Below are 20,993 nucleotides of genomic sequence, written 5' to 3'. Positions count from 1 at the left end.
GTTGTTAATTAACTACTGATGGTGTTGGATAAATGGAGTCAACTCATTTCATTATTAAAAGAAAAATGTTTGGCTCATTTCCCTAAGGTGTCATCAGCCGGGTTCGAATCAGTAAAGAGACTTGCCAAAATTAAAATAAAAAATTTTGATATTTTTTTATTTCAATATTTAAAATTTAGAAATATTAGTATTTAATTGTTTCAATCTGTTTTCGGTTTATCTTTCGTTCATAACCAATTTATTTATAGTAATACTAATTATATATCAACAAAGTCATTCAGGTGCGAACGTCACACATTCGCACTTGATACCGAGCGCTCAGTAATGCCACTAAAAGCTCGATGAAACTTTTTTAATACAAGCAATCATTTATTGCAGTGCTTGGCGCTGCTTCCTCTGCCATTTTTGAGGTATAAGCTGACGAGTTCACCTCATACCCTCTTAGGGTATAAAATGACCTTTATGGAGACGTTATGTTAGGGTTTATCTCGAAACAGAAAAAGTTGAAAAACCAAGTTCGAGCGCTCGACACAGAAAAATTATATACTATCGAGCGCTCAACAATGATTACCGCACTTGGCGCTATTTGCAAACATGCGAGCATTCGCACCTGAAAGAGCCTGATATATCAATATAAATTAATCACAGTTTAATCAATATGATGTAAAACAAGAAAAACTCATCTCATCCATGTGTCTATCTCTCTCATCACACAGTAAGTTATGTGATGAGAGAGATAAAGATAATTTGTTTATACACCGTCACATGAAAGTTTTACTTGATGCAAAACATATAATATGTATTAGCACTAATATTACGATTTAGAGTTTAGTATTAATGAACACTAATATGATAATGTGTATGGTTTAATATATTATATATATAAGAGGAACTTATATATATATCTATTTTGGTAATTGATAAAATTATGTTTATTCTTGAATTCATCAAAATCAAATCAACTTTTTTGGTATCTTTTTCGTTTCGGATTAGAAAAAATGCTTACAAAAAAAAAAAAAGATGGTTGAAAATTGGTCGGTTCAATAAAATAGTAAAAACAACACCCTTACATTTCCCGGAATGAGAGGAACTCACCTATATATCCCTTGTTGTATACAACATGTGAGACACAAACATGGTCATGTGATACCTTGAAGAAGCATGTCAATCTTCCCCATCTCACCGACACAAACACATATAACCTTTTTTGTCTTTTTCATTTCATGTATGAATTGATCTTTGTGTTTGTGAGATTAGGAAGGAGTAGGTGCTCCTCCAAGGAAAGGAGCAAAACATTTTTCTTAATAAAATCTCTTGTGTTAGAATTTATGTCTAAGACTGATGAACACTCATAATTTGATTGAACCATTGCAATTTGATAGATAGTTTGATCCAATAATAAAATATCGTGCAGCCTAGAATGTTGGGTCCGAGAAATTTGAGCGTGTGTGAATAAAAGCATTTAAGAGAGAGGTTAGGAGGTGTGGCCGAAGGGGGAAGCTAGGACCTCTGGCATCGAGGTCGGTTAGCGGAGAGGAGGGAAGGGTTAGGGCGGGACTGCTTGGTTTGGTGGTGAGGGGGCTTTTTTGACTTTTTCATTTTCTTTGATTTTCTTGTGTAGTGCGAAAGTTGAGGTTTTGTGAATAAAAACACTTTGAGATAAGTAGATAACTATAATAATATTCCATGTTAAAACTTGGCAAAAAAAAAAAAAACATCTTCCATGTTAAAAAAATAGAAACTAAAAATTAAATAAACCTTCCATCATGTGATGAATTTTTTTCTAATCTTCATGATTTGCACAAAAAGGGAAAAAAAAATTATAAGTTTGAAAGATTGCATCAAAGTTTGTGGTAACATGCTTTGGTTGATCATAAAGAGAAGATTATTTTCTTTTTTGGAGAAAAACTTATCTAACTTGGGTGTATATAATGTATGTATCCATCTCGATCTCTTATTACGTGATAGGATAAATGTATACACTCGTCTAATATAAATGTTATTTACACTTTTACTAACCATATATATGAAATGACAACTTGTAGCCTTGTAGGCTCGTGTAGAACTTATGATGTGATTGGTGTACAAATTTGTGTGAATTTAAGTCTAGGGCAATACTATCCACCTTATTCAATTTACCTTTTTCATTGACCTTTTCTTTTATTATTCTTATTCCGCAATGTATTTTCATGATCAGAATCATTCATTTTTCATATCATTTTTAAAAAATCATCTCTGTAAAAAATCAACTAAATCAGAGATCATGTAATCGTATCAAATAAACAAACGGTGAATCAAACTGTTTTCAAAACCGTCTATTTATTTGATTACAGTTACATAACCAAATGATTTCCAATTTGGTTGATTTTTTGCAGAGATAATCTTCATAGATAGATCTAAAAAATAAATGGTTTTAATCATAAATTTACACTGTAAAATGTAAATAATAAAGAAGAAAGTCAGTAGAGAAGGGAGATTGAAAAAAGTAGATAGCAGCTTGGACTTTGAAAGGAAGCTGATCAATTGTTTTATATATGTTGATCACTTTTTACTCTAGGATTAAGTTAATTTGCTGATATATATATGTGAGAGGGAAATAACTTGCCTATTCCTGTTATTAGGGATGTGGCATCACATAGAGAGAGAGAGAGAGAGAGAGAGAGAGAAAGTGCGAGAGAAAGAGAGGTGATGCCACATCCCTAATAACGGGGATAGGCAAGTCCCTCTCTATGTGAAAGAATATATATCTTTCATACGTCGTCTTGTTGTCTCTTTCCCAAGGAAAGGCACTCTATCAAATAAATTGACAAATTTGCAAGCAATACTAATCTTATTTACCCTCTCTTTTTTTTTTTTTTTTTTCTCATGTGAAGGATCATCATGACCAAGATACGTACATAAACAATAAACACAAATATACGTACATATATATTCATTTTTAACTTTTTAAGTAGGGAGTGCATGTTGTTAATTAACTACTGATGGTGTTGGATAGATGGAGTCAACTCATTTCATTATTAAAAGAAAAATGTTTGGCTCATTTCCCTAAGGTGTCATCAGCCAGTTCGAATCAGTAAAGAGACTTGCCAAAATTAAAATAAAAAATTTCGATATTTTTTCATGAGGGTTGCTATTTGCATTTTTTTTTCTTTTTGCACACCCTTTAAAAAAAAAATCAAAAATCAATGAAAAAGACACATCTCTCTTTCCCACACCCAAAATTCAATTCCATTTTCTCTCTTTTGCACACTCCATCAACAAACCAAAAAAAAAAAAAACACACACACACACGCCCCTTCCTCTCCCTCACCCACCCACGCAGCCCTTCCCTCATCTGCCCTTTCTTCACCTAGCCACACCCACCTAGCCCTTCGCCCCCTCACCCGACCACTGAGAACAACATCCGAACCCCACCCCTAATCCGCTCCTCTCTCTCTCTCTTTTCTTCTCACCTCCCTCCCTCCCTTTTTCTCTCTGCTTTCTCCTTCGTTCAACACTGGTCTGTTGAAAATTTGAGTTCTTTTCGGCAGCCACCCACCGAACATCCACGACTCATTCGACAGGTAGCCGTCGAACATCCAAGTTGAATAATTTTATTCTGAGACTTAGAAGCAAACCTCTTTTGAAGAGACTCCCAAGTTGTACGAGCAGAGTTGTGCCTTGTGACGGTACCAAGCATGCTCTCACTCATTGATCCATTGATCTAGGAAATGACTAGTTGATCCTTTTGAATCCATTCTTCATAAGAAGGGTTCACGGCATCAATGTCTTTTTCTGTCTTAGGATTGACTAGGAAGGCATTAGGACATTGACTAGAAGCATCAATAACAGCAGTAAGTCCTATGCTCTTAATAAGAGGAATAATCTGGGCTAGCCAGATTGAATAGTTACTTTTATGGAGCTTCACGGTTACAATAGTTGGGCTGGAGATAGAGGAGGGCGCAGATTGTGAGACGTTACTGCTATCCGCAGAAGACCACATGATAAAAAAAATTGAGATTGAATGAACTAGAGTTAGAAAGCAGTAGAGTGTTTGTCGTTGGACTCTAGTGCTCTGATACCATGAAATCACTTAGAGAATGAACCACACTTGTGGAGTCCATTGTATTCCAACATATAGAACATAGATACAAGAGTCCTAAATGTATGACTAAGTTTACATCATTATCATATAAAGAGAACTGAGATAAATACATAATATCTAAGATAAGTATATACAGCTATAGTATGAGTTGTCCTTTATCTGGAACAAAGGACAGAAAAGAGAGACAAAAATGGAGAGAGAAAAGACAGAGGAAAGAGATGGGAGAAAGAACAGAATTGGAAGGTTGAACTGCCGGCGACCTTGCCGGCGGCGGGGGTGGCTGAGGGTGGGGTTGGGGTGAGGACATAGAGGGACAAAAGAGAGATAGAGAGATGAAAGAGGAGATAGACCAGAGGGAGAAAGGAAAAAAGGAGAGAGAGAGAAGAGAGAAATGAAAGAGAGAGAATAAGAGGTGCCGGTGATGGTGGAGTCGGGGTGGGTGTGGACTAGGAGGTTGTGATGGCTGGTTTAAGGTGTGTAAAAATGGTATTATGGTTATTTAAGTTAGAGGTTATAATTGTAATTTAATAAACGAAAGAAAAGAGTGTACAAAAAGAAAAAAAAAAAAGTGTGCAAATAGAAGCACCGTATTCTTCTCACTATATTAATTGGACAGCTTTAAAGTTGAAGCCTTGGTGGTGTCCATATGGTGATAGATTAGAAATTTACAAGGCAACGACAATTTTAATTTCATCGTCTCTATTGAACTACTGGGCTGAACAATAATAAATAAACATATAAAATCAAAATCTTCGACGACTTATTTAAGTGGCAAGGTGGCATTCATGTAAGCTAATTAAGTTGCAATTATTAACAAAACAATATATGTTATAAAACCAGATAAACAATGGGTATTTATGAACATATATAAAATAATAGCCGTAAGACAAAGATAATCTAAACTCAGACTGGTCCAATCCAAAATTAGGCATAGGGCATAATAGAACAGTAAAACACGGATAATCTAAATTTTTATTATTCAAGTTTTTCTAACATATGTTTTTCAATAGTTAACATGGTTTATTCATTGGAAAATTGAACTCAATAACCCCATAATGGGACAAATTGTTTTTTATAACTTACAGTCATGACCTTTTTTATACATAAAAAGTCCACAATGCCCTTCATAAAAAGACTCAATTATCGATTATGTAGCACAATCAAGTATCAACATGAATTGGGGTTGATTTAGTTGGCCGAGGACAAAAGTTTCCCTCTACACACTCGGGTTCGAATCCTCCCCTCTCCCCTTTAATAAAAAAAGAAAGTATCAACATGTGCAGATTAAATTTTATGATTTCCTGATAAATCCTTTTGAAAAATTACTTTTATTAGAGATGCTTGATTCATCTAGTTAAAAGCTAGTAATCCTCACCAACATTTGGATCAAGCAAATTAATTAACAAACTTTAATTTTCAGATCAACAGCCTCCATGAACTCTGCATCGTCTGCCATAGCTTGTAGAGTCTCAGGCAACAGGCAAACTTCAAAATCAACACTTCCTTCTTCAGCCCCAGAAAACACTGTCAACATCCCATTCCTTTTATCAGCAGCTCTGCTTCGCACAGCAAGTGGCCTCCCCCACCCAAAATCATTGCCATACACATTGAACCGCGGCGAGCTTCCCATGATCAGCAATCCAGTAGTTGTTGGACCACTCGGACGTGAAGGTATTATAGGGGTTTTTGCCCAATCTTCCATAGTTTTTCTCACTTCTTCAACTGTCACTGAAGCAATCATTTTGTTTATTTGCAAAGCCGCCCAGCCTAGTCCGTGCTGTAGCATCTCACCTGTAGTGGACTTCACAGGACCTGCTAGAAGCGCATTCCCAAGGTACTCTTTTGGCAACGGTGGCTTCAGTCTTTGCCTCAATCCTACTGCAAACAAATAAGTAACCTCTTGATCAGGGTTGAGATGTCCGCTACGTGTTGTGGCTTGCCAAAGATGAGCCATGAGTGCCTAAAGGGATGAGATCATGTTGTTGGAGCCTATTTCAGCATTGGCCTTTGCTTTGAGCTCCGCAACTTTTTCCTTAGAAAAATGAAATACCCTTTGCAATAAAGAACCCGGATACGACATCTGTTGAATGAGCATATCGGGGATTTCTCTGTGGAAGGAGTGTATGGGAATTGGTACATCAATTACGCCATCAAGAAATTGACGACTCAAAACTGGATGAGGTTGAGAAATTTTATCAGAGCCAGAACGAGAGACTTCAGACCAAGTACTAAAGAAATGCTAGAAAGAGGTGCCATCCACAACTACGTGGTTCATGCTGCAACTGATGAAGATGCCATCAACAAGCTCATTCACCTGTACTGTTAGCAATGGCTTGGAAATGCCTTCGAAGTTCCGAACCCCATTCATGGAAAAGAGGTTGTACACAATGTCATCAGGAACGTATACAGGGTCAAGGATTTCGGCCAGTGTGACACTATCAGCAGCTGCATGCACAAACTGAGCTGCTTCGCCATTACAGTTGATGAAAAAACAAGTGGTGTTATCTTCATTTTCAGTCACGGCTAGGTGGCCAGCAAGCGGGTTGAAGATATTCAAGGTGCGGGAAAGGGAGGCTTTGAGGTGTTGTACCAAGCTGTTGCTCAGTTCTGCCTCGGCAGGTTTGTGGAAGAGAAGCCCCTTTTGGATGTAATCAATTTGAAGGAGGCGCAAATCGCATGGAGTTTACTCAATTCTATTGGTTAACTGATCATTTTCATGACTTGTTGGGCGGATGGTAGTCGTGGAGATATGACGAATCTGAGTCATTTTCTCCCCAATATAATTGGACAACACAGTAGGTATATATATAGATTGGAAGGCTTGGCCATTTTCAATTAATTGATTGGATCGAAATGCTGGGCTCAACAATGAACAAACACATAAAATCAAACCAAATCTTATAGAAGTCAGAATTTTTCATTCATATTAATTTCTGTACATTGTGTGATATATATAATGGCTATGTACAACTAAGAGGCTTCCATGATTGTAGTAATATATTACAATAATTCAAGGAGAGGGTGAACCAACAATTATTCTCTTGACAGAATAATAGAGCAGATTCATAGAGAGGATTGAGGCTATATATGATGATGCATCTGTATCATTGGAGGAGGAGTTGACTTCCCTTTGAGGTTTTGATGATTCAGCTTTATTATTGGAGTTAACTTCCCATGTTCATTCCATTACAACTTATTATAATTAATTTATGAAAGATTCTTTCTTCTCCCTTATCTCATCCTGTTCTTAATTTCAATGGCATCAATTTTTTTCACACTATTTTTAACAGTTAGTGGGTGGGATAGAATTTCCAAATATCATTGTTGTACAGTGTGACTCATCTAATTAACCATGAATGCTCCATCTTTGTTCTGCATGTTTTATGTTCTTGGATCCAAACTGCATGCCTTTCTCTGTTTGTTTGAGAAATGAACAAATTGATGGTTTCTTTTCTCTTCTTTCAATTGTGATTCCTTTTCTCCTTATTGATTCACACTGATGCCATGAATCATGCACAATTAAAAATATGTATCAACCATGTGCAGAGTAAATCTTATAATTTCCTTATAATTCTTTCTGATATATTAGTTTTGTCAGATTCATCTAGCTAAGCTAATATCCTTACCAACCTTTGGGAATAAGCAAATTTACACTTTAATTTGCAGGCCAATGGAACAGAGTTCATCATGTAACAGCCTGCATGAACTCTGCATCGTCGGCCATAGCTTGTAGAGTCTTAGGCAAAAGGCAAACTTCAAAATCAATACTTCCTTGTTCAGCCCCAGGAAACACAGTTAACATCCCATTCATTTTGTCAGCAGCTCCACTTCGCACAGCAAGCGGCTTCCCCCACCCGAAATCATTACCATACACATTGAACCGTGGCGAGCTTCCTATCATTAGCAATCCAATACTTGTTGGACCCCTCTGTTTTGAACGTATTATAGGAGTTTTGACCCAATCCTCCAAGCTTTTCCTCACTTCTTCAACTGTCACGGAACCAATCATCTTGTTTATTTGCAAAGCCGCCCAGCCTAGTCCATGCTCTAGCAGGTCCCCTGCAGTGGACTTAACAGGAATGCTTAGAAGCGCATTCCCAAGGTACTCTTTTGGCAACGGTGGCTTCAATCTTTGCCTTGAACCCACTGCAAACCAGAAGGAAACCTCTTGATCAGGATTGAGATGTCTGCTACGTGTTGTGGCTCGCCATAGATGAGCCATGAGTGCCTGAAGGGACGAGATCATGTTATTGCTGCCCATCTCAGCATTGGCCTTTGCTTTGAGCCCTGCAACTTTTTCTTTGGAAAAATGAAAGACCCTTTGTAATAAAGAATCGGAAAACGTTTGTTGAACGAGCTCATCTGGGATTTCATTGTGCGAGAAGTGTGTGTGAATTGGGAGATCAATTAGGCCATCAAGAAACTGACGACCAAAAACGGGATGAGGTTGAGAAATTTTATCAGAGCTAGTACGAGAGATCTCAGACCAAGTATTAAAAAAATTCCAGAAAGAGGTGCCATCGGCAGCCACATGATTTATGCTACAACCAATAAAAACGCCATCAACCAGCTCAGTTACTTGCGCTGCTAGCAATGGTTTGGAAATGCCTTCGTAGTTCCGAAAACCGTTCATGGGAAAGAGGTTGTAGACAATGTCATCAGGAATGTAAAGAGGGTCGAGAATATCAGCCATCGTGACACCATCGGCAGCTGAATGGACAAACTGGGCTCCTTCGCCGCTGCAGTTGATGAAAAAACAAGTGGTGTTATCTTCATTTTCAATCATGGCTAGGCGGCCAGCGAGTGGATAGAAGATATTCAAGGTGAGGGAAAGAGAGGCTTTGAGGTGTTGTATGAAGCTGTTGCTCTGTTCTTTGTCTGTTGATTTGTGGAAGAGAAGCCCCTTTTGGATGTAATCAATTTGGAGGCGTCTTAGATCCCATGGAGTTAAATCAATTCTACAAGTAAACTCATGACTCGTTGGCCGGACGGTAGTCGTCGAGATATGCCGAATCTGAGTCATATTTTTTTCCCAATTTATTGAAGTTTGAGGGTTGAAGCCTTGGTGGACAACAGAGTACGAATACACAGCTTTAAAGGTGAAGCCTAGCTTGGTAGTGAGGATGGTGATGGATTACAAATTTACTAGGCCACGCCATTCTCATCTGTCTCGATCGAACTGCTGGGCTTAATAATAAACAAACACAAAATCAAGATAAGATGCTTTTAGTATTATTTTTTTATCTGGAAAAACAAAAGACGATGCTTGGACAATTTATTTATTTAAGTGGAACGGCGGCTTCACTACAGCCTTTAAAATTGACATAGAACAAATGGCATAATGGTTCATGCAACAATTCGACCGCCATAAGGCTAAGAAAAGGAACAAGTTTCAGTCCGGCCCAGTGTTAGAAATTAGCCCATGATATAACGATTCGAAGGGAACGACGAGACAAATCCTTCGTTTAGGGCTTCAAATAAGCAATTTAGTGTTTTTGAATAAGTTTCCTGAATTGCACTTTATTTTCGTTTTGAATTTCGAACGTCTAGGGTTGTAAAAGTATTTAAACAACTTTTTTGGTTGCTTGTATTAATATTATTATCATTTTAATCAGAAAATCTTGAGATTTCTCTCATTTTTTTGGTGGACTTCAGATTCTTTCTTAGGGTTAACGCTGGTTTTCCCTATTCATTTTTACTTGCAGCTACGCTGCGTAAAAAATGAGGAAATAACTTGCCTATCCCCTTTATTGGGGATGTGGCATCACATAGAGAGAGAGAGAGAGAGAGAGAGAGAGGTGATGCCACATCCCCAATAACGGGGATAGGCAAGTCCCTCTCTTAAAATGATGGATGCTTATCCAAATGCGCAATGAATGAAAAAGAAAACTTTATACTTGAGTCATTTAAATAGTGAATTTGAAATAATACTTTTTTTAGAAAAACTTGCATGTAATAGATGTATGCACCTACATTCTAACAACATGTCTTCACATGCTAGTCATGTGACAATTTATTGTAAGAGAAATGATGTATATACCTGTTATGTACATAAAAGGTTTTCTCATACTTTTTTCTTGAATATCTTAAATCTACATAATTTTCATCAGCACGAAACTAGTGGGGCTTGCATGGTTAAGCATGAGTATACGGTTGAAGTTGAAGTTTTTGGCCCATTATCATGAGTACGAAACAAGAAAAACTTACTTATAATAGGGATATGAGCTGACTTAGCATACAAAAAGATATATTATGTTTTGAAATTAAAAAAATTATTATGTGATGAAGGATAAAAGCATAGGTGTCATAATGTTATTGGATTGAGATACCAAATTAGCCATATAAATGTTGCAGGGAAGTTTCTCGCGTACGAAACATATTGGGTATGGTAGAAGCATAAGTACATAATGAGCTTGAACTAGGCATGACTCATTTAACATTGTTTTCTTCCTTTAAAACAAAAGATTCAACAAGAAAATATAATTCTTAAAATTAAACAATCTTAAGACTTAGTTCTAAGAAAGAAAAAATATTCTAAGATAAGTTTGGAACGAGCATGACACTAGCAAAAAAATTTCCTACTAAATTTTAGACTCCAAAATTTCAGAGTCCCCCTGGTGATTATATTAAGAAAGACTTAGAGTCCAGTCCATTTTATGAGTCTTTCTTAGACTAAGACCGGTAGTAATTTAGGGTTTTTAATTAAGTCATTTTATTTTTCTTCTTTGACGGTTTTATGTTAGGTTTTAACTTCGAAATTTTGGGCGATCACTACAAAACTCACTCTATACCCCTAGGAGGGGAAATACCCTTCAAATTGGGGGATGACTTTATTATGAATTAAAAAAATTTTCTTATAAATTTTACAACACTCCCGGTCTCAATCTAAAAATTGTTTTTCTAAAGAATCCAAGTTTAATTATCTCTTATATTAATGTCAGAGATTCTCGCATCCACACTTGGGTCACTCATTTATGGTCTAGACGGGATCTTATACGGAAATCTTTTATGTCAATCATATACAAGAAGTTTTTCATGTGTAAAACATTCATGTATAGAATCTCGAATTCTCGTATAGGATACCGTTTGGACAAGCTTCTTGTATAAGATTGGTATAAAGGATCCCGTATAAGATCTCGTCCGAATCAGGTTTGGATGACCCGGATGTGGATGCAAGAATTACCCACATTAATACATAAATTAGTTAATTAAATAAACTTTTTAAAAATATATTATGAGTGTTTCTTTGAAAAATTTTCTTTACCATGAAAAGAGTGCAAAAAAATAGCCTTTTGATAAGTTACCTTTATTAAACTGGTTGTCATTAAGGAAATGGAAACCACTCAATAACCATTTGATCTAATTGTGAGTCTCCTTTTTGTGGGAGGAAGTCATAAGTTCAAATTTCATGTACGATAATTTTGATAATAATAAAAAAGAAAAAGAAAATAGAAAACCAAATACCTTAATGTGAAAATAACTTCAATTTATTAAACCTTTGGGGGAGCAATTCAAACCCATATTATGATTGAGACATGGGTTGAAGCTAGTCTTGGAAACAATTTGGTCCCCCTATATAAACTCATCAGCAGCTGCATGCACAAATTGGGCCCCTTCGCCAATGCAATTGATGAAGAAACAAGCGGTGTTATCTTCATCATTTTCAGTGATGGCAAGACGGCCATCAAGGGGATAGAAGATGTCCAATGTGCGCGAGAGGGAGGCTTCAGGTGTTGGATTAATATGCTTTGTTTTCATAATTAGTGGAATTTGGTTTGTGGAAAAGAAGACCCCTTTGGATGTAATCTGCAAGGAGTCGCAGATCACATGGAGTTACCTCAATTCTATCATCAGTAAACTGATTGGGGCTTGTGGGTCGAACAGTAGTCGTTGAGACCAATCGAATGTAGCGTCCCATGTATGTCTGATATTTCTCTGAGCAGAGAGGACTTATTAGTTCTACTTGCAGGAACTCAATGAATTGATTATTATAACATCAAGCGGTACATTTGAGATTTTCTATGTATTTAATGTAAATTATAGACCAGAAAATGTATATTATAGACCAGAAAATGACAAGAACTAACCCAACGTACAAACATGTTAGCAAAACAAAAAATTAAAGAAATCCCGAGTAAGTGCAATCACCACCAAAACCTCCCCGTGATTGTCCCGAAGAACAATACTAACGCCTTCAGCCCCTGTTACGGGCACAAAAGCTCTATCGACCACGCTAATTTTCAGAACAACAATTAACTAAATTCCTCACAAGCCAATTTTATTTATTTGGTCTTTGTGTTTTATATTGTTTTCAAATTTAATAAGACATTTTATAATCAACATGAAATTTGTTCTCAAGTTAAAATCAATGACTTGTTTAGACTCACAACAAAAAATCTTCTATGTAACCTTTAATTTGATTTTTAAACAAAAATGGAAAAATTGAATTTGTTAAAATTGTCCTCATATTGCAAATAATATAAAATACATGGACCAAATGTGGAGTTTTGAAATCATATGGACCAAATTTGTTGTCGGGGTAAATTAAAACAAAGAGACTAAAATCGTTTTTTTTTTTTCCCTTAAATGTATAATTATTGTTTTTTCTTCTTTCTACAGGTAAAATTCAAAGACAAAATTAAAATAAAAAAGGGAAAGAAATCTCTATATTATTTTTCTTTTTCTCATACAATTATACCTATCCTCAATGAATGTCAATACAAAAGAGCGCTTACCATATAATATGGCAGGCACAAAAGAAAGAGAAATCCTATCTCACACATTTGACCCAAACATTACCATTTTCTTTGTTTTGGCAATTGTTTGTCACTTATGTAGACGCATAATAGCCAGCTTGGTAACCCCTGTCGATCGTGTAGACTATCCACAATCCTTGATCCAATAGTGGTGATGATCTAATCGATTAAAATTCGAAGCCTCAATTCCAGATCTTCTTGTATATATATAAGAAGATATTTGGTTTTGTGGGGTTATAACTGGCCTATAGTACTTCACCCCCATGCACTCACCGTCCACCTGAGACTTCTGTCACTTCGTATCAACGCGTCAGTAGTTGATATTGCTCCTGAAATTGAAATACTTCAGCCACCAGAACAAGATATCGACCCCAATGAGGGTTTTATGTCATTGTACCAACCAAGGCAAGGGTAGACCAAGCTTACAAGGATTATTTTGACAAAAAGAAGAAGAAAGGTGTTTAGTGGCTCGGCTCTCAGAAAATTGGGGCCTGAGAAATTTCTTGATGGGTCTAAGAAATTGGGGCCTCTTGTACAATGGACACGAGTTTGTAGTTATTTGTGATAGATTCTGAAGAAGCCAGCGTGCAAATTATGGTGAAGTTGCCGCTGACAATGCCAGTGAGCATGCCACTAGGGATAGCTCAAATGAAACAGAGACCCTGTCTGTTAGATAAACTACTATCTTTTCAAACATCTCTCGTTTTGGGGTTTTTAAAAATATGAAATAGATCGTGAGAGAGAGAGAGAGAGAGAGAGAGAGAGAAGAAGCCATGATGGAGGGTTGTATAAGGGGAGGCCGGGGTTAACCCAAGTGGTAAGGGAGAGTGAGAAAATGGTTTATAAGATAGAGAAATGTTCAATCCCTTCCATATATTGTGACAAAAAATAAGTGAAATTAATTGAAAATGATAGATGGAAGAAGAGCAAATGGGAAATTACATAATAGAAGGATATATAGTTGGGGTGAGATACTCTTACTGTGGTTTCTCCACTCAAATTTTTTTTCCTCAAAGGCTTGGTAGAGGATTGTTTTTGGGTATAAAGGAGAACTAAGGCTTGATCAGAAGGGAATAGCCCGAATCAGACTCTAATTTTATGTGTGTGGATAGGTTTTTCGTCTCTACTACTGAAAGTATAAGCCCCCTGCGCGTATAGTTTTGGTGGAGAACTTGTACAAAAGAGAAGAGTACTCCCACTTTTACATGGGTTGAATATGCAGTTCTGTCACATGAAATTGTACATTAGTCGGCGAAACTCAAAGTAATAGAATATGACATTTTATATGAGCCAATTACCCTATTTTACCCACCTAACATTCCTTATCTGTTGCGAATATTCTTAGTATCCGTCTAGAATATGTTATTATATATCAATATTGAAAGCGCATCTTGAATTGTGGGTAAAAGAAAATACTTAGTCATATTTCTTATGAATCTCACATCAATATACTGTAGATAACACATGAGACGCATGTGTGGTAACATTTTTTATTAATGATATACCACAAATGGCATCTCACCTAACCATTTTGCACTAAATAAGGTAAAATCTTAATTTTTTAAGATTGCAACGGAAGGACCATGTGGCGGCATGGGCGGAAGTGCGGAACTACATACAGGTTAGCATGGGCTGCAGCCCATACAGCTTTTGCCTTTTGTGTAAAAATACCAATATTATGTATGTTTTAGCCTAAAAGTTTATATATAGCCCACCCAATTAATAGTTATTTAGTCTAATTTATTGAGTTTTATCCCAATTTTTTTGTCCTTAGCTCAAAAGTTAGCCCAAAAATTTATATATAACTCACCCAAATTTTTTGTTGTTGTATTATTGCATGTTTTTTATTAATAAATATTTGTTTATGTTAAATTTAGTTTGATTATAAAATTTTATTTATATCTTATTTGTTAGGAAGATATAGTATAACTGTATCCAGAGGGGAAACAAATAGTCATTAAACCTAAGAATCTAAGATAATATTATAGCTAGCCCCCATTTCTAAAATTTCTAATTCCACCATTGTGTGGCAAGTGATGTAACCATTCAATCCCATTTTGAAAAGAAAATCACGTACGTGGTGCTACTTTGACATACAATACTTGCTCCTGGATCTTTAGTTTCTGTTTTTGAGTCTGGCCATAGCTTCCACTATATGTCACAGCCATACTATCTAATTATATGTAACGCAAGGGTCTGTGAAATCTGAAATATAATTATAAATATATCACTGAATAAATATGCAAGTAAACAGTCTAGAAAGTAAATTCTAAAGATCAAGTGAGGCTGAACAATACCAAACTGCATCCACCAATCCCATGGTAGTACACTAGTACGAAAATCTTGATTAACCAAATTGACAAATTTTAATAAACATGCAGGCCAACGTCAAATTTTGATTATGTTAGTAGATCATCCATAAACTCTGCATCGTCCAGCATAGCTTGTAGGGTCTCAGGCAAAAGGCAGGCTTCAAAATCAATACTTCCTTCTTCAGCCCCAGGAAACACTGTTAACTTGCCATTCATTTTCTCCCCAGTTCCGCTGCGTACAGCAATCGGCCTCCCCCACCCAAAATCATTACCATACACATTGAACCACGGCGAGCTTCCTGTGAACAAACTAGCACTACTAGCTGTATCTCTCACATTTGGAACAAATGTAGGTGTTTTTACCCAATCTTCCAAGGTCTTCCTTGCTTCTTCGGCTGTCAGGGAACCAATCATTTTGTTTATTTGCAAAGCGGCCCAGCCTAGTCCATGCTTTAGCAGCTCCCCTGCTGTGGACTTCACAGCAACCCCTAGAATGGCATTCCCCATATATTGTTCTGGCAGTGGTGGCTTTAGTCTCGGCCTCAACCCTATCATAACCCGATAAGTAACCTCTTTGTCAGGTTTGAGATGGCTGCTACGTGTAGTGGCTCGCCAAAGATGAGCCATGAGTGCCTGAAGGGATGAAATCATGTTATTGCTGCCCATCTCTGCATTGGCCTTGGCTTTCAGCTCTGCAACTTTATGTTTGGAAAAATGAAATACTACCCTTTGCAAAGAATCTGATGATGACGGTCCAACAAGCTTAGTCATTATTTTACTGTAGGAGAGGGGTAGGTGAACAGGGAGATCAATTACGCCATCAAGAAACTGATCGCGACCAAAAATTGGAGGAGTTTGAGAAATTGTATCAGAGCCAGAAGTAATAGTATGAGAGATTTCAGACCAAGTATTAAAGAAATGCCAGAAGGATGACCCATCAACAACAGAATGGTTCATACTGCAACCAATGAAAATGCCATCAACAAGCTCAGTTACTTGCACTGCAAGCAACGGTTTGAACACGCCTTCGTAGTTCAAGGCCCCATTCATGGAAAAGAGTTTGTAGACAATGTCCTCAGGAACCAAAATAGGGTCAATGATATCGGCCATTGTGACACCATCAGCAGCTGCATGGACAAATTGGGCCCCATCGCCATTACAATTGACGAAAATACTAGTGGTCTTATCTTCATTTTCAGTCGCGGCTAGGCGGCCAGCAAGTGGGTAGAAGATATTCAAGGTGCGGGAAAGAGAGGCTTTGAGGTGTTGTACCAAGCTGTTGCTCTGTTCATTCTCTGTTGGTTTGTGGAAGAGAAGGCCCTTTTGGATGTAATCAAGCCGGATGGTTCGCAGATCGCATGGAGTTAACTCAATTCTATCATGACTTAACTCTTGACTTGTTGGCCGGACGGTGCATGTTGAGATATGCCGAATCTGAGCCATTTGAAGCCTTGGATGTGATCAATATGGTGATAGATTAGAAGGCTACGACATTTCCATTTATCCTACTGCTGGGTCTCAACAATAAACAAACACGTAAAAGAAAAATCAGATCCGTACGTAAGTATTTTATTTACATGGGAAGTGTGTATTGACCAACAAACATGATAGCATTCGGTAAGCATGAGTATTTCTGAACATAGAATAATAAATTAATACAGCCAAACAAACAATGCAACAACAAACGTCAAAAGATAAAAACTATCGGAGCATTTAATGGAATTTTGGAAAACACATAAAACATGAGCATTGATTACAAAGTTAAAATATGATTTGGATATGTGCACTACAAGAATATCATCAGATTGCAATTGATATATAATTGTCCCCTTCCTCCACTGTTAGGACTGTTCTCCATCACACAAGATCAATGGTGACAGTGCAGCCACGTACTTTTGCCTTGACAGTGTGTTAGGAACTTAGGATGGGGTTGATATACGGCTATCCAAACTCCCAGCCCATCCGGCATCAGTCCTTATCTTTTTTCATTTCTTTTTATTTATAAAACAACAACACCGCTGTGCTGTTAAAAATCATTTATTGCACACAACAGTCTCTGATCAAGTTTACATGATGACAAATAGAGTAGCAGTGCCTTGGTCAAATTTTCAAATTTTTAAAAGATTTGAGAAAAATTTGGGAGAATCCAACAATTCCCCAATTGTTCAAATTTTGTAATTATTCAGATATGTAAAAATAAACAGCAAAGACCCACAAACAAAATTTTACCGAATGACTTCAGGTTCTTTCGTCTCTGGCATTGATGCAGCAAACACGGGATGTGAGGATTGGGCAAAATCCTATATACTGCAAAAGCAGCCTTCTTGGTAATCTTTTGGCTGTTGGGGAGGAGGTGGAGTTCGATGGGCGTTTTGGTTTTGAGAGTGTTGGAGGCTTTGAGAGAGAGAGAGAGAGAGGGTTTGAGAGATTAATTCTATTGATGGATCACAATAGAGTAAATTCTAGTACTGATATCTCCACTATGAAGCACGGATACGAATATGGATACAATATGCCCCGATATGGTGATATGACAAATTTTTAAAAATTAAGATACGATATGTCATAGATATAACAATTAAAAATATATATTAATATATAATAATAAAAATATGAATAATTTTAAATATATTTTAAATAATATAAAAATTCAAATTCATCATCCAAATTCAAACTCTAAAGACTTAAAAAGATCATCCAAATTTTACATATAGAGGAAATTACAGATTTGGTCCATTTATTTTATACCTAGTTCAATTTTGGTCCACGATCTTTTTTAAGTTCTGTTTTGGTCCACTAATTGTTTCATTTGTTTAATAAAGGTCCAGATTTGTGACTTTAAATCCTTTGGGTTGTGTTTTCTTCAATTATAATTGAAGTATAAGTTATATTTATCATTCCTTAGTCATAAAAACAAATTTGGAGAATTATAATCTAAGAGAATTGAGATTAGGTGAAATTTGAAAAATTGGCAGTTTCGGATACCCTACTTTGGGGTCAATTATCTTGAGTTTTAGAATTTCAATTTGAATGATCTTTATATGTTTGTAAAGAAGAAATGCATAGCTTTAAAATAAGTATATATTTGCTGAATTTGGGTGAGATTTGATAGGATAAAAGACAGACCAAATTTGAGAAAACAAATCTGGACCTTTATTAAACAAGTGAAATAATTAGTGGATCAAAACAGAACTTAAAAAAGATTGTGGACCAAAATTGAACTAGGTATAAAATAACTGGACTAAATCTGCAATTTCCTTTTTACATATATATTGCATAGCTCATTTAAAACATATTACAAGCAAAACATATATATTATTAACTAATATTACACATGATACTGGGTAACATATATATTAACTAATATTACACATTGTACTGGGTAAAATATATATTAAATAAATGTACAAGCTGTTAATAATATAATATAATATTATATCAATCTCAACCAATATACTACTTTTCAAGTTTCCAGATTAATCTCAAACAGTACAGGCTAAAATTGGGGATGCAGACACCCAAAGAGAAAACAGTAAAGGAAATGATATGTACAGAAATATCAAGAAAAGCAGCAAGCCCACAAGAAATGGATGATTACGAAATACAAACTGATCTGGAACAGAACTCGTCAGCGGTGCAGCGCAGGTCGATTGTTTGGAGTGGGTTTCTGCGCATCCGAGTTGGGTTTCCAATTTGGGTTTTCAAAATGAAGAACTGAAGAAGATGAAGTGGCTGAAGAACATAAGGATACCCGAGTCAAGAGCAAAGGATATGCGTATCCAACGAGTCAAATACGTATTTGTTGACCTAGATACGTATCCAACGCATATTTGGCCATATTTGAGGCGTATCCGTATCCGATACAGGATACGACACCAAAATGGCGTATCCATGCTTCAGAGTATCTCCATAACAAACGTTTGTTATGGAGATATCCAAATAATTGGGTTTCTCCATTGAATATAAGTCGTATGTGCTGCATGTAATTAATGAAACACATAATTCAGATTAAAAATAATGAATGTCACTGGGCTTGCTTCTGGTTGAAAACGTTTTTTTTTTGTTTTGTGTGGGGTGAAACTATGAAGCAAAAAATTATAGGGTTGAATGATTGAATCCTATAGTAAATTAATTTGTTTCATGGACCTTAACTCATGTTGGATGTTCGGAATCTATTATATATTGTCATTAATTTTCTTAGTGGTTACAGATGAGTGTGGATATGACATGATCAGGAACAAGAAAATATACTAGTGAAGGAAATTTATTTGTGCCTGGTAGTGTATGAATTTTCAAACAATTAACATTCTAGAAAGTAAATTGTAAAGAAACTGAGACTGAATAATGTCAAAGTGCATCTACTGTAGTATTCACCGACAATACAAGCACTTTGACATTATTCAGTAGATGCACAATACAACCAATTTTTGCAATAAAATCAACTTTTAATTTGTAGGCCAACCTACGCCAATAGTACAAAGTCCATTATGTGAGCACAGCCTCCATAAACTCTGCATTGTCCGCCATGCCTTGTAGAGTCTCAGGGAAAAGACAAGTTTCAACATCAATACTTCCCTCTTCAGCCCCAGGTAACACCATAAACCTCCCATTTGTTTTGTCAGCAGCTCCGCTTCGTACAGCAAGCGGCCTCCCCCACCCAAAATCATTACCATACACGTTGAACCGTGGCGAGCCTCCCACAAGAAATGCAGCTCTTGTTGGATCACTCACATTTGAAATAAATGTAGGGGTTTTTACCCAATCCTCCAAGGACTTCCTTGCTTCTTCAGCTGTCACGAAAGCAATCTTTTTGTTTATTCGCAAAGCCGCCCAGCCTAGCCCATGTTGTAGCAGCTCACCTGCAGTGGACTTCACTGGAACTCCTAGAAGCGCATTCCCCATGTATTGTTCTGGCAATGGTGGCTTCAATCTCTGCCTCAATCCTGCTATAACCCAATAAGTAACCTCTTGATCAGATTTGAAATGTCTGCTACGAGTTACAGCTCGCCAAAGATGAGCCAAGAGTGCCTGAAGGGACGAGATCATGTTATTGGTGCCCATCTCAGCATTGGCCTTTGCTTTGAGCTCTGCAACTTTTTCTTTGGAAAAATGAAATATCCGTATTACCAAACACTCTGAAGACAGCCCTCGAATAAGCTTATCCGAAATTTCACTGTAGGAGAAGGGTATGTGAATTGGGAGATCAATTACGCCGTCAAGAAACTGACGACCAAAAACTGGAGGCTGAGTTTGAGAAATTTTATCAGAGCCAGAACGAGAGATTTCAGACCAAGTATTAAAGAAATGCCATAAAGATATACCATCCATAACCGCGTGGTTTATGCTGCAACCGATGAAGATGCCATCAAGGAGCTCAGTCACCTGCACCGTTAGCAATGGTTTGGAAATGCCTTGGTAGTTCCGAACCCCATTCATGGAGTAGAGATTGTAGACAATGTCATCAGGAACCCAAACAGGGTCACAGATATCGGCTACTGTGACACCATCAGTAGCTGCATGGACAAACTGGGCTCCCTCGCCATTACAGTTGATGTAAAAACAAGTGGTGTTGTCTTCATTTTCAGTCACGGCTAGGCGGCCAGCAAGTGGGTAGAAGATAGTCAAGGTGCGGGAAAGAGAGGCTTTGAGGTGTTGTATCAAGCTGTTGCTTTGTTCTTTGTCTGCTGGTTTGTGGAAGAGAAGTCCCCTTTGACTGTAATCAATTGGGATGAGTCGCAGATCGCATGGACTCAACTCAATTCTGTGAGTTAAGAAGTGATGATCATTAATATGACTTGTTGGGCGGACTGTAGTCGTCGAGATAAGTCGAATCCGAGTCAT

The 20,993-nt window shown here is 36.9% G+C and overlaps 4 pseudogenes; all 4 read right to left on the bottom strand.

Moving 5' to 3' along the window:
- Window positions 1-5,483: 5,483 nt before the first annotated feature.
- On the bottom strand, window positions 5,484-6,851 carry LOC147284417 (putative acetyltransferase At3g50280 pseudogene; annotated as a pseudogene).
- A 798-nt stretch (window positions 6,852-7,649) lies between these two features.
- Window positions 7,650-9,149, bottom strand: LOC147284416 (putative acetyltransferase At3g50280 pseudogene; annotated as a pseudogene).
- A 6,090-nt stretch (window positions 9,150-15,239) lies between these two features.
- LOC147284415 (putative acetyltransferase At3g50280 pseudogene) lies at window positions 15,240-16,595 on the bottom strand (annotated as a pseudogene).
- A 3,042-nt stretch (window positions 16,596-19,637) lies between these two features.
- LOC147284414 (putative acetyltransferase At3g50280 pseudogene) lies at window positions 19,638-20,993 on the bottom strand (annotated as a pseudogene).

Source organism: Dryas octopetala, chromosome 5 (assembly GCF_963921425.1).
Source record: "Dryas octopetala chromosome 5, drDryOcto1.1, whole genome shotgun sequence".
Taxonomy (NCBI): domain Eukaryota; kingdom Viridiplantae; phylum Streptophyta; class Magnoliopsida; order Rosales; family Rosaceae; genus Dryas; species Dryas octopetala.
This window is presented reverse-complemented; position numbering and strand designations above follow the sequence as displayed.